Raw genomic sequence first — 16,228 nt, 5'->3', positions numbered from 1 at the left:
GAAAATGTCATAGAGAGACAAGTTCCATTCTGCCTTATTATAGACTACCTTCAAAGAACATGCCAGGAAAAAGAAATGTAATCCTGCTCGCCACTTTTTATCTATATCATATTGCTGAGTATTCTCATTGTCTCAAAATGCAACCCTAGGGTGATTTTTTAACCTCTGCACAGTCTCTCTTAAAGACAAACCTCAGGTGGATTTAGCTTTAAAGGGGTCACAGAAGCTTCTTTAATCTTACAGCACAGTGAATGTACACAGTGACAGGAATCTGATATGGCAGATCAAAGACTCGCCCCCAAAAGCACTGTTGTGATTTCCTCTTCAGCACGGTACCTCTCCATAAGCATGTCTTAGGGGTTAAAATGTATCATTCCAACCCATGAAAAGAAGAGCTGATGAACAGGCTAGTTTTGTGCAGCCACTGAAAAGGTAGTCATCATTTCAAAATCCTAACGCTCCCTCCAACCTCAGTTTTATTTATGGGTCAGGAAGTATCAAGCACGTTGAGTTTCCATCTGTATCTCTGTAAAAAATGTTGTGCTATCATTTTGCTCATAGAATGGTTAGAGCTAGACTTGGACATGTCCCTGGAGAACATCAGTCTTCATCTCATCTCATAAATGAGGAAATGGAAACCTGAAGAAAAGAAAAGGATTTTCCTAAGGATCACACACTCAGCCATATGCAGAACAAGGATGAAAAATCAGGTCTGTAGACTTTTAGCTGAATATTCCTTCCATTTATGAGAAATAAGCACACTTGAAGCTTTTGAACTAGATATGCTTCCTTGTACCAATGCTGCTAATGATAGGATGTGGAAAACAGATATGGAAATTGCGACTTATACACTCTAAGCATGTCGAGGTATTTTGTGGCACATTTCTGTCATCTAGTTAAAGAGAGCATCACTGAAAGTCACAAGAGCTTACAAAAGATATTCTGGTAAGAGTAATCAAGGTTTCCATGACGTTTAAACCCCTGGCAGCAATGATCACAAGTTAAATTGCTATATAGAGTCCCAGAAAAAACAGCAAATATTGCTTAATAACAGCTAGACATTCTCTCATGTCATTCTGTTGGGTTTTTTTTTCCATCCACTCTCATGAAAACCTCCAGGATAGTCATCCCCATCCTTGAGTTTTGTGCAACTTGCTTATGATCCAGATGCATTTCACCCCAGAAGTTAATATAGTGTGGAAATTTCTAGATGGAGCATAGTAGCTCTGACAAAGAAAACTAACGTAAACTCAACCATCATTTTAAAAACGTCTGCTCAGCACCTGCACAGTACTAGGTACTGCATTAGACGCTACAAGTAACCAAAAAAAAAAAAAAAAAGAAGAACAAGCATTGACCTTTCCCTCAAAAATTTTATAAACTTTAACAAATTGTTAAGTGTTAGTGAAGTAAATAAAATGCTAAGAGAACACGGAAAAAAAGCTACTAATTCAGGGCCAAGGGAAAAACCAAGAGGTTGTAAGGATGGCTTTCTAGAGGAGGTGTTTCTGCTATTTATTGTTGTTTAACAAACTACGCCAAAATTTAGTCATTTAAAACAATAATGACATTTATTTTGCTCCCGAGTCTGCAGTTTGATCCGGACTCAGTGGGGACAGCTCATCTTTGCTCCACTCAGTGTCAGCTGGGCCTTCTCAGAAGTTTGTTCATTCACATCTTTGGAGACTGATGCTGATCCTTGCCTGGGACCTTACCTGGGGATGGCTAGAATACACATCTATGCATAGCATTTCCACGCTACCTGGGCTCTCTTACAGCATGGGGGCTGAGTTTCAAGGGTGAGTTTCCTTCAAAGAGAGTCCGCCCTTTTTGCTCTCTCCCCTTTGGAGATGGCCCGCACTCTGTCTATGGAGTGTGTACCTACTTTTACTTTAATCTAAGCACCCAATCCCCACACCTCTTTCCTTTCCTTTCTCTTGCCTTATACTCTATGCAGTATGTATCTCTCTAAATAAATCTACCTTTACTCAAAAAAAAAAAAAAAAAGAGAGAATCAGTGGGAGCCATATGACCTATGACCTGCCTCAGAAGTCACACCTCAACTTTGCCACATTCTATTTATTGACATGGTCACAAAATATTGTCCACCACTTGAGGGAGAAATGGTGAAGTTCTAAAAGAGCTTGCAGGATCGGAAATACTGCTGCGGCCAATTTTGAAAAGTAAAATATAACACAGCAGGTAATTTTTGAACTAGACCTTGAAGGATGAGAATTTTTTTCCAGATAAAGACAGGAATGTTTAGACAGAGAGAAGACAAAGAACACAACCATGTGGATGGAACTGCGCAGCATGTTACAGGACCATAAATAATCTAGAAATCACAGAGAAAGTATTTAAAACTCACTAATTAGAACAATTTTTTCCATGAATGTGAAAAAGATAAAAATAAAATAAAAATATAAAAATCATTTATGATATGCCAGGCACTGTGCAAAATACTTTCTGTTTAATCCTCACAATAATCCCAAATAGTAAGGATTACATCCCCAATTTAATGAGGAAATTGAAGTTCTGAAAATTACAGTATCTGCATAGCCAGTAAGAGGATTCCATCCTAGGTCTATGTGATTCCAAAGCTCATGGTCTTAACAACAGTGTCATCCTAAAAACTGAAAAAGGAGAACTAAATCTGAGCGGAAAACCTAGGGCAATCGTATTGGTTGAGGGATTGCCAGCTGATAAGCAGACAAACCCCCAAACCTCAGCAGATTAGCATAGCTGAGCTTTATTTCTGCTCATGAAAATTCTGAAATGGATGTTTCTGATCAAGATTCTCCTTCAAGAAATTATTCAATGATCTATGCTTCTTCTCTCTTCTGATTCCACTGTCTTCCACATTTTCCCTCCAATGTTGCCTTTGGTTTTTTTGTTTGTTTGTTTGTTTTGTTTTTTTGAAGTATAGTCAGTTTACAACATTGCGTCAATTTCTGGTGTACAGCATAATGTTTCAGTTATACATATACATATATATATTTGTTTTCATATTCTTTTTCATTATAGGTTACTACAAGATATTGAATATAGTTTCCTGTGCTACACAGAAGAAATTTGTTGTTTACCTCTTTTATATGTAGTAGTTAGTATCTGCAAATCTCAAACTCCCAGTTTATCCCTTCCCACTCCCCTGGAAACCATAAGTTTGTTTTCTATGTCTGTGACAAGGTTGCCTTTGAAAAGGAAGGAGCTTGGGGATTTTAGGGCTCAGGCTTGGAAATGGCACCCTTCACCTCCACTCACAGTCCGTGGACTAGAACTCAGTCACATGACCATATGTGACTGCAAAGGAGTCTGGGAAATGTGCCTTGGCCATAGCAGTTTAGCATAGAAAGTCACTCTTCTCATAAAGCTATGAAATCTGCTCAAAGTACTGAGAGGTTTTACAGAAATAAATAAGCACCTAACTCATGTTGTTTAAAGCAGTGGATTTTGATTCATTTCTCCTCATACTAAGGTATGGAATTTTGGAAAGCATTAGCATATAATCCAAACATGAACTCATCAGAAATCATTTCCCGTGTTTTTAAGTGAGGTGATAAATATTTCATAACAAATACCACAGTTATAAATATTATATAATGAATATTACAGTCCATACTGTGTTATTCATTATATAATCCAATAGGCTGAGTCGATACAATCCGCTGCGTTAACCGTTGCCAAAAACAAAAGTGAATAAATATTTTGGATTTCCAATAGCTGAGCTAACCTGTAATTAAGAGTTAATAAGAAGTAAAAGCACAGCGCACATGTAAATGATATTAAATATATCCCACATTTTGGATTTTGGTGATTTAAACTTTTACACTAACCACCTTGACTGCTTTTATCTAGACCTTCTGTATCTGCCCCCAGGTGTATTACCTCTCCTCTCATTGTCCCTAAACACTAGATGAATGCCCTCATCTCAGGGTCTTTGGTCTGGGGAAACAGCTGGAACTTTTCCCGGTATCATTCATAGAAAAAGAAAGATAATCTACCCATGATGGAGCATCCAGTTGGAAAATGCCTCTTCACACTGATTTTGAGTCTGTGGAACTTGCAGTCCTGACCTGGAAAAGAAGAGATCCCAAATGCTGCCCAGGACCAAATGGTAGACTACAGAGGAGAGAGTCATGGATCATTACACCGTTCTAAAATTGAAATTTTGCAGATGGATGAAACGAGACTGAGCTTAGTTACCTTGGAAAAAACCAGAACTACACTCTAAGAATTCTCTTTATACTATCTAGAAAGAGTGTATTAAGGGAACTACCAAAGCTGAGAATCATTCATCTTTATCCTCATCCCATTCCACTCTAACACGACATAAAACCACTAAGTCATAATAGAATAGATTTTGGTTAAGCACAATAAAATCTTAGGGGATGATTCACTAATAAGAACAGGAAACAATGAGAAAGCTTCGGGGCTGCTAATTAGTACCATCAGGGCAGCAATATAACATGTCTTTTTGGTAGATCCTTTTAAACTCCTATTGTAAACATATCATGCTTTTGTAGGATAAGCTGAAATCAGCTGGCATCACCTTCAAAAATGCAGTTGTCTCTGGAGGCCACATTTCCACTTCAGATGATCGTCTCAGAAGACCCCCACCCTCCCCTCCACATCCTGAAGGAGGTTGCTTGGACTGAGTCTTTGTGTCCCTTCAAAATTCAGATGTTGACACTTAATCCCCAAAGTGAAGATGAACAGAGGTGGGGCCTTTGGAAGGTAACTAGGTCATGAATGGAAGTAGTGCGCTTATAAGAAGAGACATGAAGAGAGATGGTCTCTCTCTACAGTGTGAGAACACAGCAAGAAGGCAGCCACCTGTAAAGCAGAAACAGAGCTCTCACCAGGAACCAAACTGGCCAGCACCTTGATCTTGAACTTCTCAGCTTCCAGAACGTGAGAAATAAATGTTGTGTAAGCCACTCAGTCTATGGCATTCTGCTGGAGCACCCTGAATGGACTAACAGAGAGGTTAAAGCCAAAATCACTTTGATGCTAAAAGTAGAGTCCCAGCTTCTCAAATCGGCTTTCCCTTAGCCCATTTCTTAGGAGAAATGGTGCCTCTCACTCTGTCTGTGTTTACAAACCAGGCTATATGGGGTAGAGGAAAGAAGGTACAGCAGAAACAAAGGTTCTTCAAAACCTCAAGTACACCCATCTAAGAGCAGAACAAGGCAAAGAGAAACAAAGTTACGGGGCTGTCACCTTACCCAGGACACAGGTACAAACTCACCCATTACGTGCTTTCTCTGCAGCTTTCTCTTCCAAAGGCTTGTAGGATAGAAATATTTCATCAATTTCGGGAGACCCAAAGAGCTGTGTGATACGAAAAAGATCACAAGTAATACGGAGACTTTTTCAACAACTATTTCAAACATAGATGGAAAATTATGTCGATTTCATTGACTTCAGATATAAAGACATAGAAATAATCCCAATTCTAGTCATCTCTTGTTATTTATTTACATTTCCTACCAGTATTAGCTACAATAGCAAAAAGAGGAAAAAAGATGGAAGCAACCCAAGTATTCAACAATGAGGAGGATAGTCCAGTAAATTACAGTAAAAATAATCATAATAACTAACAGCTTCTGAGAGCTTATTTTGTGCCAGGCACTATGCTGTGCAATTTAGGTTATCTTGGCCAGTCTTCACAGTAATCCCCATTTCACATTCGATGAATTTTCACAGAGGACAAACCTCTTAACAAAGAGGTAAAGTAACTTACCTGAGATCACAGCACTAATTCTTAGAAGTCTGGAGTTAAACTCAAGACTCCAGCATCCCTGTTTTGAAGCATTCCATTATGCTGCTGTCTGGTAAGATCTGGTCTCAGAAAGGCATGTATCATCTCTAGGAGAGGCAGACGTGTCAACTAAAATAACTGCAACACCTTGTACTAAATACAATTATAGAATTAAGCATCGAGGAAAGCTTCACAAATAAAGTGATTCATCTGCTCAATTTTCCAGATCAGATCGATAGACAAGGGAAGAAAGAGGAAGTGGGGACATTCTCAAGAGAAGAAAACATGTGTGCGATGGCCCAGGGGAAAGTATAGAGACGTGAAACGGCTTGGCAGGTACGAGGAGGGACAAGTGGTACAAATGACGGAACGTTCCACAGGGGCACGACTACGACTGAGGCTGGAGATTAAGACCTAATCACAAGAGCCCTTGGCTAACTGGCTTGTGTAACCAGGAAAAGGACTTGAAGGGGAAGTAAGAACCAAATGCTCATTTTAGAAAGACAAGACGCATTTCAGAACAGTGAGGGGATGGCTCAGAGGGAGCAAAGTTTGGAGGCAAAGAGCTATGGTACAAGGTTCCGGCAACAATGGTCCAGGCAAGTGATGGTGAAGTCTCAGATAAAGACGAGGGAATGGGCGGCAGATGTTAAGTTCAGAAGATATTTAAGAAGTAGAATCAGTCAGACGTGATGAATGATCACATGTGTGAAGCAGGGGTCTAAACTGGCTTCCAAGTTTTGGCCTCAGATGACTGAGTTGCCGGTAGTATCACTAGTTGAGATAGTGAAAACAAGAAGGAATTTGAGGGCCACCTGCTGAGTTTACGTGCCTGTAGGACACCCAGGGTAGATGCTTACGAAGGTCTGAAGCCCAGAGCAGAGGTCGTGCATTTTAGCACCCATTGGTCCTTCGTACATGTTAAGGGAGCATTCCTAAGAATGCACAACCACAGCTTGTCTTAAGGAAGGAAGTTGAAGTACAGCTGAAAACCCTGCACATTGTGTGTAAAACAAACGGCAGTAGAGCCCAGAAACTAGAGAGGAAAGGACAACCTACAGAGGCCTGGGGCCCCCGGGGGAAGCACTATGCCTAGCGCCCTGGGCTTTCCTTTTGCCTCACAAATCCCAGGCAGCTGCCTGGAGAGGCCAGCAATGCAGAAACCACAGGGGGAACAGACGAAAAAGAAAAGGTTGCTCCCTCTATTTGAAGGACCAGGAAAGGGATAACCTAGCAAGACAGAGAAAGTTTCAACAATAACCGCCCTACCCCAGCCAACACCATGGAAAAGACATGGCCCCACCCTTTCTTCCATCAGCTAAGGCCAAGCGGGAGCCCAGATTTCCCCTCATGCTCATTCTCAATATGACAAGTTTATAAAGATGGAGAACAGATTAGTGGTTGCCAAGGGTTAAAAATAGAGGGGTGAGGTAATTATAAAGGAAGCACGAGGGCCATCTTTGTGGTGATGGAATAATTCTGTATCTTCATTGCAATGGTGTTTATATGAATATACACATATGACAAAAGGCAAAAAAATACACACACACGCATTGTACCAATGTCAATTTGCTGGCTTTGATATCACACTATAGTTGTGTAAGATGTAACCACTGGGGGAAACTGGATGAAGGGTGCCCAGAATCTCTGTACTATTTTTGCAAGTTCCTGAGAATCTATAATTATTTCCAAATAAAAAGTTTTAAGTTTTCCTACACCAACACACAAAGAACAAAGTCGTATATAGAAAAGGACCACCAGGTTATATTTGGCTTTAGTACTTTTCTTACTTGTGCTTTATTATAGCAATTTTTGAGTTTATTAAAATTACAGCACTTCAACAAAAGGATGAACCTAATTTACAAACCAGAAACAGACTCACAGACCTAGAAAACAATCTATGGATACCAAAGGGGAAAGTGAGGGAGGGATAAATTAGGAGTTTGGGATTAACAGACACACACTTGAAATAAACAACAAGACCTACTGTACAGCACAGAGAACTAGATTCAATATTGTATAATAATCTATAATGGAAAAGAATCTTAAAAAGAATTTATATACATATATATGTATAACTGAATCACTTTGCTGTACAGCCGAAACTAATACAACACTGTAAATCAACTATACTTCAATTTAAAAAAAAGGATGCATGCGCAAGGTCCTGGGTTCGATCCCCAGTGTCTCCATTGAAAGAAAAAGAGAAGACGAATCTACACACTGCAGGTTCTACCCAGAAAGAGCTAGATGTTTCTCATGTCCTACAACACGCTTCGTTGTAGACCCAGTTTGCATCTTTAGCTCCACTGCCTTTTAACTCTGTTACCTTCTCAGAGCCCCAGTGTCATTTGTGAAATGGAGCTTGGAACACCTACCACCTGCACTGCTGTATTTAAAGTCCGTTCCTAGCACTGAATCCAAATTAGGAGAGGGCCTGTTGAGCCCCTTCCCTCTCAGCAGTGGTCATTTGTGGGTGGGGGGGAAGCTAGCAACAGCCAGACAGTGCAGAAGTTTGCGTACACTGTACTAAAGAAAAATTATAGGTTTCCAGAAATGAAGGGCAATGCTGTATTTGCTCCAGATGTGTGATTCACTGTATAAAATGCTGGTGCATCCAGTGGCAAGACCGGAATTTATGTTATAGCAAAATGTCCCACTATTTGAGTGACCCGTATATGCCCAGTGTTTAAAAAGCTCCTGGAGACACCAGAAAGCTAATATCCTTACCTTTGCTTCTTTGATCTGATGAGCTGCCCCTATATTCCTCCCACCCTGGAAACGGAGTCAACACTTGAGAGGCTGTTTCAGTAATTTATGCAAACATAGTGAACCATTACCAATGGGAAATGAAAGAAGGCAGGATGTAAGAGATACCTTGATGATTTGGATGTCAGGATTAAGGGTGAGGGAGAAAAAACTGAGAATGGCACACAGATTTCTGGCTCAGGAAAAATGGGTGTCACTTGAGGAGATAAGAAAAACAAGAGGAGAAGACCTCAGGTAAACATCATAAGCCTGTTTGGGAACACGTTGAACATCAAGAGTCTGGATGTACAGATGCGGAGCTAGAAGGGAGGCCAGTGGTGGAGGAGTTGATGGGGTTACTGGCATGCCGTCAAAGCTCCAGGGCTGGCTGAGGCATCTCAGGGAGAATACAGCAGGCGAGGACAGCCCTCTGAGGAAGACTGAAACACACCGTGGGTGGAAAAGCTTCCTGAAAAGGCAGCTCAGAAAGAACGAGTGGATAGGAAGGAGATGACTGGGGAGAGAGTGATGTCATGGAAGCCAAATGAGGAAAGAGAGGGATGCGGTTGGGTGACCGATGTCTCAGAGGGCTCAAGTAGGACAGGACACAAAGTGTTCACTGAATTCAACACATAGATGTCGGTGGTGGTGTGGCAGAGTCCACGGTGCAGCAGGTTGCGTAGCGAATGAAAAAAAAAAGACTGAGTGCAGCCAGCAAATGTAGAGTGTTCTTCAGAGAGATGAGTCTCACCCTGGGTCCTCAGCTCTCAAAATGCATATCTTGGACCCTACCCCAAGCCCACTGAGTCGGAAACTCTGAGGAGGAAGCCCAGTCATGGATGCTTTAACAGGCTCTCTAGATGATCCTGGTGCCCGCCAGTGCCAGAGATGCAGACACCCAGAGAAGCGTACACCTGGAGAGAGGAAGACAAAACCACTGGTGAGAGGAAGAGGAGAATGATCAAGGGAGGATTTTGTTTTCCAAAATGGGAGAGATTCTGAGCATGCTTGCATGCTGTGGGGAGAAGAACTAGCATTTTCAAAGAAGAGACTGGATATATAGGAAAATGAAAGGTAAGAGTTGGAGCTGACTCTTGGGAGAACGAGAAAGTAGATGGTGACTGTTTGAGATATAAAGACAGAGACTCAGCCTCCGTGTTATATCCCAGTGTGGACACACCTGTCCATTAGGCAAAGCAACAATGACAAAATATTTTTGTTATGACGAGTCTGCTTCTAATACTTCAACCACTGCCTCCTCCAAGAATCTCTGTACTTTCGCTCAGTATGTGACAAATATGTTCATGGTTAGAACATTTCACTTCTTCTGAGCTTTGAAGTCTAGGCAGGCCCACTGCAGGTGAACAGTCCCCCTAGACCAGGTGTCAGGCCCATCTGTAACACGCGGGCTCCATCATGCTTAGGTGCTTGTCTCCATACTGGAACTTCTCCATGCCTGGGGCCACACAAGCTGCAGTCCTCAGAGTCTCAACCCTGTGAGGTCGGGAGGAGCAGTATTTACCTCGGCCAGAGGCAAATGAGAAGGGGACGTCTGGTGCTTTTTCCAGACAAGTTGGTAGGAGATGCTCACCCAGTCAGTGTCTTCAATAAAAACAATATCCTACTTTCTGGAGTGATTCAAAATGTCAAATGCAGACAAAATTTTAAAGGGAAAAAAAAGAGGTTTGTCTGGTAGGAAAAAAAAAAAAAAGGAGGCTGACAGTCACCGTTGGTAATGTTTACTTTGTTTTCCCTCTGGCCCAGCTGGTCTGCAAAGCCCTGGCGTACCCGGGCAAGAGACGGTGGCAAAACAAGTGTCTGTACAGGAGACCCACCAGGAGACCCAAAGATTTTTAACTTTCATTAACCCCAAACTTGACTTTCTTTTTCTTAAAAACATGGTGCTAAATCTTTGCGGTTAAAACCCTAGGTTGACAGCCTTTAATAAAGAACTCCAGACACTGGAAAACCAAAACATAAACATAACTACGGACTAAATCACATTCCCCTTTGAAAGTTGCTTTTGAAAGCCCAAGGGAGCACCATTAACATCACAGGAATAGTAGGCAATTAATTTCTCTTCTGGGGGCTTTTAGAATGCCTACCAGAATTGACCACAGAGAGCAAACTCATACCACATCAAGACATGAATGCAGATCACCAATCAGTCTACTCAGAGCTCTGCCTGGTAATAACTTCTGTTTACTCCCAGTTTGGATGAGGTGTGAGAGTTGAAAAAAGAGTCCCCATTCCCAGCACCAGTCCATGCCCTGTCCAGTTACAACAGACACTGATTTTCTTTTTTCTCATCCCACTGCAGGGAAAGGAAAGTCAGGTTTGGGAACTAAGGATGGTAAAAAATGAAGAGCACACACATCCCTGCGTGTATCTGTGTCGCACTGAAAGAACACAGCTCTACTTTTTACCCTCTTTCCCCTCCTCCTCCTGGGGAGGAGAAGGGCTGGGCAGAAATCAGTGTATCTGTGGGCCACAGATTTTTCGATACAGAAGAGCTTCTTTCAAAGAGCAGGAAGCAGCATCACCACTGATTTTATTTTCTAGGAGTAGATCAAGTGTTTTCCACCTGGCGTTAAAGTGTCATCAGATCAATTTAATGACTCATGACTAGCGTTTTGGATATAGATTGGGTAGGATAGAATGAGATGGCATGGGATGGGATGGCATGGATAGGATAGGATAAGAAAGGATGGGGAAGTGAGGATAGGATGGGTTGGATGGGAGGGAATGGAGTGGACAGGACAGGATAGGATGGATAGGATTGGACAGAAAATATCAGAACCAATCGTGGGTAACAATGTTGGGAACTGGTCTGCAACATTTCTGTTTAAGTTTTGTGGGTGTGTGTGTGTGCGCGTGCAAATGCAATTGTGTTCTAAGTCACAGTGTCAATTGTAGCTTTCATAATCAAAGAGTTTGAGCACTACTGTAATAGAAATGAGACTTCTCTACCTAAACCCCGTGATTGCCCGTTTCTCACATATAAAGAAGGAACTGCCCTTGTTGGCTTAGCATCTCAGCAAAACTCTTTATTGAGCAATGTTCAGAGGCAAGAGTAAGTCCGTCTTTGCTGAACAAGGGCCCCTAGCTCTGTGACTCTTTGAAGAGTGGCCTTGCTGGGATACTGAGGGGCCAAATGTTCTGGGGCTGAAGGAAGGTGAAAGCAGAAAAATCACGTGGGTTCTTTTCAAGATTTCTCAGAAGTACTATGCCCAGGTCTACCAGCACCTCACTCGCCCCGTATAGGCAAACACCCAACACCCAGTCTTGGTCCAGCCTCTGAAGACCACCCATGGACAAACCAGCGAAGCCCACAGTCTGCATTTTCAATTTCAAATGTTTTAGAAAAGCACTTAAGTGTTCGTCTTCAAGAAAATGGTTGCAAGAGGCTCTAACACAAACACTCCCATTTATATTTTAACCTCAATCAAGATGAAAAGGGCTGGGAGGAAAATTTTCCTTTCCATGCAGCAGGTTCCAACCCCTGAGTTTCACCACCACAAGTTGAAAGGATGCCCTGGTCCACCAGCCTGACCGCCCTCACTGCCCCCGGACGGCTCTCCTGTGGGTCCTGCTCTCGTCGGCTCGCGGGCTGTGCACTGGGACACCTGGAGTCGCCTCCCATTTGCACAAAATGTGGACAATGTTGCTTTTTATTCAGGCAACAAATAATACTGTCAAGCTGTTTGGGTTTTTTTCCCTTAGAATTCTCTTGAGATAATTATATTGTGAGAATAAAAATCAAAATATGTAAACCTCCCTACCCTCTTCATGTATAGTAATAGAATTTGGAGGTCTTAAAAAAATAAAAAGTGAAAGCTTTACAAGGAATATCTGTCATTCTCAGAGAACACCAAAGCATCTTAGTATGTGTTTAACACGTTCCTATCAACAGAACTTGAATTTTAAAGTTACGTTTGATGAAACCAGGCCAGCCAAGAAATAAGAGGATCAAAAGAGCTTTTGGTGGGAGGACAATTTCTGCAATCCCATGACAGATCACACTTAACCAATGTGTTAGGTAATTATTCCCCTTTGTATTTCAATTTGCCTGGTCAATTGTCAGTGACCAAGGAATGGAATGGAGACCTAAGTACAAAGTCATTTTCTTTCTTATTAGAAAGTGTTACATTTTTTCTCATAACATGCATTTAGTATGGCCCAGCAGAACTTACAAGTATAAAATTACTGAACAAACTAAAGAAGCTATATGAGCCATGAGAAACATTACTTCAGTTATTAAAAATATGAAGCCACAATGAAAGTTTCTATGAACGAATATAGATTGGCCAAGTGCACATTTTGTCCTAAAAGGAAACATTCTCCATTCCTAAAGAATCCATGTTTACAGAACTTGTATTCATTTTAGTTATCTTTTGAATTAAGCATCCTTCAGAACTGAACACTGATTACAAATTCTCAGAGGCCTTTCCCTCTGCCCCATTCTCCAGAAGCAAAAAGAGGCAAGGAGATGGTTGACTGAGAGTGTGGATCTTCATTCTGTGTACCTTTCACAAAAAATAAGAAAACTTTGCCTGATTGTCTAGTGTCCTGACTACATGTCCCCTACCAAAGTATCAGGAACTGTGAGAGCAGGACAGATCAGCTTCTTCTCACACCACAAGAAGGACCCCATTTCGGGGTCAAAAAGCAACCCATGCAAGCCAGGCTTGTATATGTTGCTTATAATGAAGACACTGCATGTCACTTCAAGTTAATTCCTTTCAAACAGAGGAGAGTTTTGCATGACCGGTTGTGATGGTTGGTTTTATGTGTCAACGTCGCAAGGATACAGTAGCCAGCCATTCAAACACTGGGCTAGGACAGAGTATTCTGTAGATGTGATTAACGTCTATAGTCAATTAACTTGAAAGAAAGGAGTTTACCCTCAATGTGAGGGGCCTTCTCCAATCCACTGAAGACCATAAGTGCCAAACTTAGGTATCTTGGTGGGAGAAGAAATTTCACCTGCAGATTGCAACATTAGTTCCCCCAAGAGTTTCCAGACAGTTCATCCTAAAGCCTGTCCTAGTGACGCCAGACTTGCCAGCTCCTACAATCACTCATTCTGTTTCTCTGGTCGAACCCTGGCTGATATTCCAGTCAACTGGTCTGGGATGGCATCCATCTAAGTTCATCTGAAAATAAAGGGCCTCATTATACCCTAAATTTTAGTCCGTTGACAAATTCCAAAACACTGGTTTTATAAGCTTTAGAGCACAGAGTAGCAGACCTTTAAAATGATTAGCTACTGTGTCCTTAAGTGTCTTGTAGATGGGAGTTAGTAAGAATATACTCTACCATGCAACTAGTTAATCCCAATTTCTATCACGTTGAAAAGATGCTTGAAATTGATGGATATGCTCATTCGGTTTCCACTGTTAAATGGCTACCGCTTTTCAAGGCAGAAGGGAGCACACATGGAATATGGTTTTTGAAACACCACTAAAGCCAAAGTCATCTAAAATAAGTATGACCTGATGAATGTTAAAATGAGGTTGAAATTGGTTTCAGCCCATTTCCCACGGTGCAATGTTCTGATAATTCTGTTGTACCTGCCTTATTTCAGTGGTTTCCTTCAGGGTTTTGTTTTGTTTTTTTCAATCTACATCTAGAAAAGAATTGTATTCCAAATTTTTCATGCAAACTTATCACTGATGAGTTTAACAGCCCTTTGCTCACCACAAAAGACTACAAATTTTCTTCCTGTTACACTCCTCTTTTGCCAAAATAGACCCCTATGACTGGGTGGTTTTATTTTGTTCCATCGTAAGAGAGTTTCATACAAGCTTGTCAAAAAAGGAGAGAGAGAGACAGCAGTGACAGTTAAATGAAAAGCGGCACCAATTAATGTATTTATAGAACACTGACGCAAACAGACAACAGATGAGGAGAGAATTTTTATACACAAGAAGCACACCAAGGTTTAGCAATAATCAATTTTTCAGAAGGACTGTGACCCCGAAAGATTATTAGTGAAATAAAATACCAGAGATCAAAAGAGCACATTTTTCATTTTCGATTTTCCTGCCACCTGTGTTCCCTTGGGCCACAACTGCATCCCGGGAGGCAGCGGCACGGGGGTAAAGATAATCAGAAAGTGCATCGGCTAACGCCCTCTCTGCTACACATCTACCTGAGGACGGTGGGTCAGAGGAGGAGATAAAGACATCTGGTGCTTCTGGTTATTGCGGCAATGGAAGGATCACTGGCCTCTGGCCTCCAGACACTGCCAGAGACATCATCAAAGTGTTTCAGACTGTTTTTCTCTTCTCTGCCTCTTTCTCGCTGCCATAGCCTGTCTCTTGCTTGTCCCGGTTCTGTTCCTAAGGAAGAATCGTATATCTGTCATTCACCAGAGTCAGCGTGTTATCCTGGGCTCTCAGAGTTCTGAAATGTTTAAACTTCCTCTACTGACAGAATCTGTTCCTTGTGGAAGGGTTTCTGGCATCAATAGCAGGCTAGGGTCGGGGAGGCAGAGATGCGAACAGAGCTTTAAGTGGTTTTACAGAGTCAGGAAGACAAAATGGGATTTGAGGCTAAGAAAGAGCTCTTGAGAGACTGAGGTACCAACAAGAAGAAGGCACCAAGAATGAATCCAGCACTCAGCAGTGTCTTCCCCAGTGTGTCAGCAGAAGACTGCAACACAAAAATACATTGGAATAATGAGGAACGTAAATTTATGTAAATCTAAGTAAAAATTAATTGTACAAAACAGTAATAATAATAATGTCTTATGGAAATTTAAATATGATGCCATAATGGAAAAGGAACTGAAAAAATATATACGTATGTATGCTTATGTATAACTGAATCGCTTTGCTGCACATCTGAAACTAACATTGTAAATCGACTACACTTCAATAACAAAAATAAAAAGTAAATATGATGCTGTCAGCAACATCCATAAACATCTAACAAGGTTGATTAAAAGAAAGAGAAATGCTACAAAATATAAACATAAGGAGTGGAAAATGGGATATCGTTGCCAATGCTACAGGCATGTAAAAGATCTTAAGACGCTCTTACAAACGTCATTCTTTTTTTTTTTTTTTTTGCAAACATCATTCTAAAACTGTTTTTGAACGTACAGATGAAAGGACAGATTCCTTTTTTTCAAAAAAATAAAACCCTGAAAGTGAAACTAAAATAAACAGAAAATCTGAATAGTTAGATATCTAATAAAGCCATTGGAAGCGTAACCCCAATGTTAACCTCATGGCACCACCTCCAGGCTGTCAGAGAAAATTAGAACGACGTAGAGTTACAGCAGTAAAAACAGATTTTATTCAGAAATGATTGTAATCGGGGAAAAGACACCTCAGGAGAGAACTGGGCTCCGTTCCTAATACAGTAAAGACAGCTGGGCATTTTTAGCCAAGAAGTAGAAGGAAGGAGTCAGTGGATGGAAAATCAAGGGTAGGAGGGTTCCTGCTAAACCAACGTAACGAGATTCTTGCTGAAGTCATGCCAGCGTGCTCAGGTATCGAGGCTGGGGGTTCCTCCTAACTTGACTTAGCAGGATCCTCGCTGTAACTGAGCCGAGCAGGCCCAGCAAAGCTGGTGGCCAAGGCAGAGGCCTCACTGAGAAAGGGCTCAGAGGAGCCTGACCAAAGTTTGGTCAAGGAGCGAGTCTTGTCAAGGCTCAGACAACTTCACCAGCAGATTTTCTGCAAATGTTTAAAGAATAATTGACACCAA

General features: G+C 41.4%; 1 long non-coding RNA gene across 2 annotated transcripts in view; it reads right to left on the bottom strand.

Annotated features, from left to right (window-relative positions):
• The window catches only part of LOC116150172 (uncharacterized), a 58,653-nt gene that overhangs the window by 16,855 nt on the left and 25,570 nt on the right, over positions 1-16,228 (bottom strand). For both annotated transcript variants that reach the window (XR_010378041.1, XR_010378040.1), the window contains 4 exons: positions 14,664-14,853; positions 5,249-5,331; positions 4,860-4,975; positions 4,002-4,073 (listed from right to left, as the gene is read on the bottom strand). This is a non-coding gene — a long non-coding RNA (uncharacterized LOC116150172). The remainder of the gene's footprint in view (positions 1-4,001; positions 4,074-4,859; positions 4,976-5,248; positions 5,332-14,663; positions 14,854-16,228) is intronic.

Source organism: Camelus dromedarius, chromosome 3, assembly GCF_036321535.1.
Source record: "Camelus dromedarius isolate mCamDro1 chromosome 3, mCamDro1.pat, whole genome shotgun sequence".
Classification (NCBI taxonomy): Eukaryota; Metazoa; Chordata; class Mammalia; order Artiodactyla; family Camelidae; genus Camelus; species Camelus dromedarius.
Note: the sequence above shows the minus strand (reverse complement) of the source record. Positions and strands in the feature narration are given on the sequence as shown.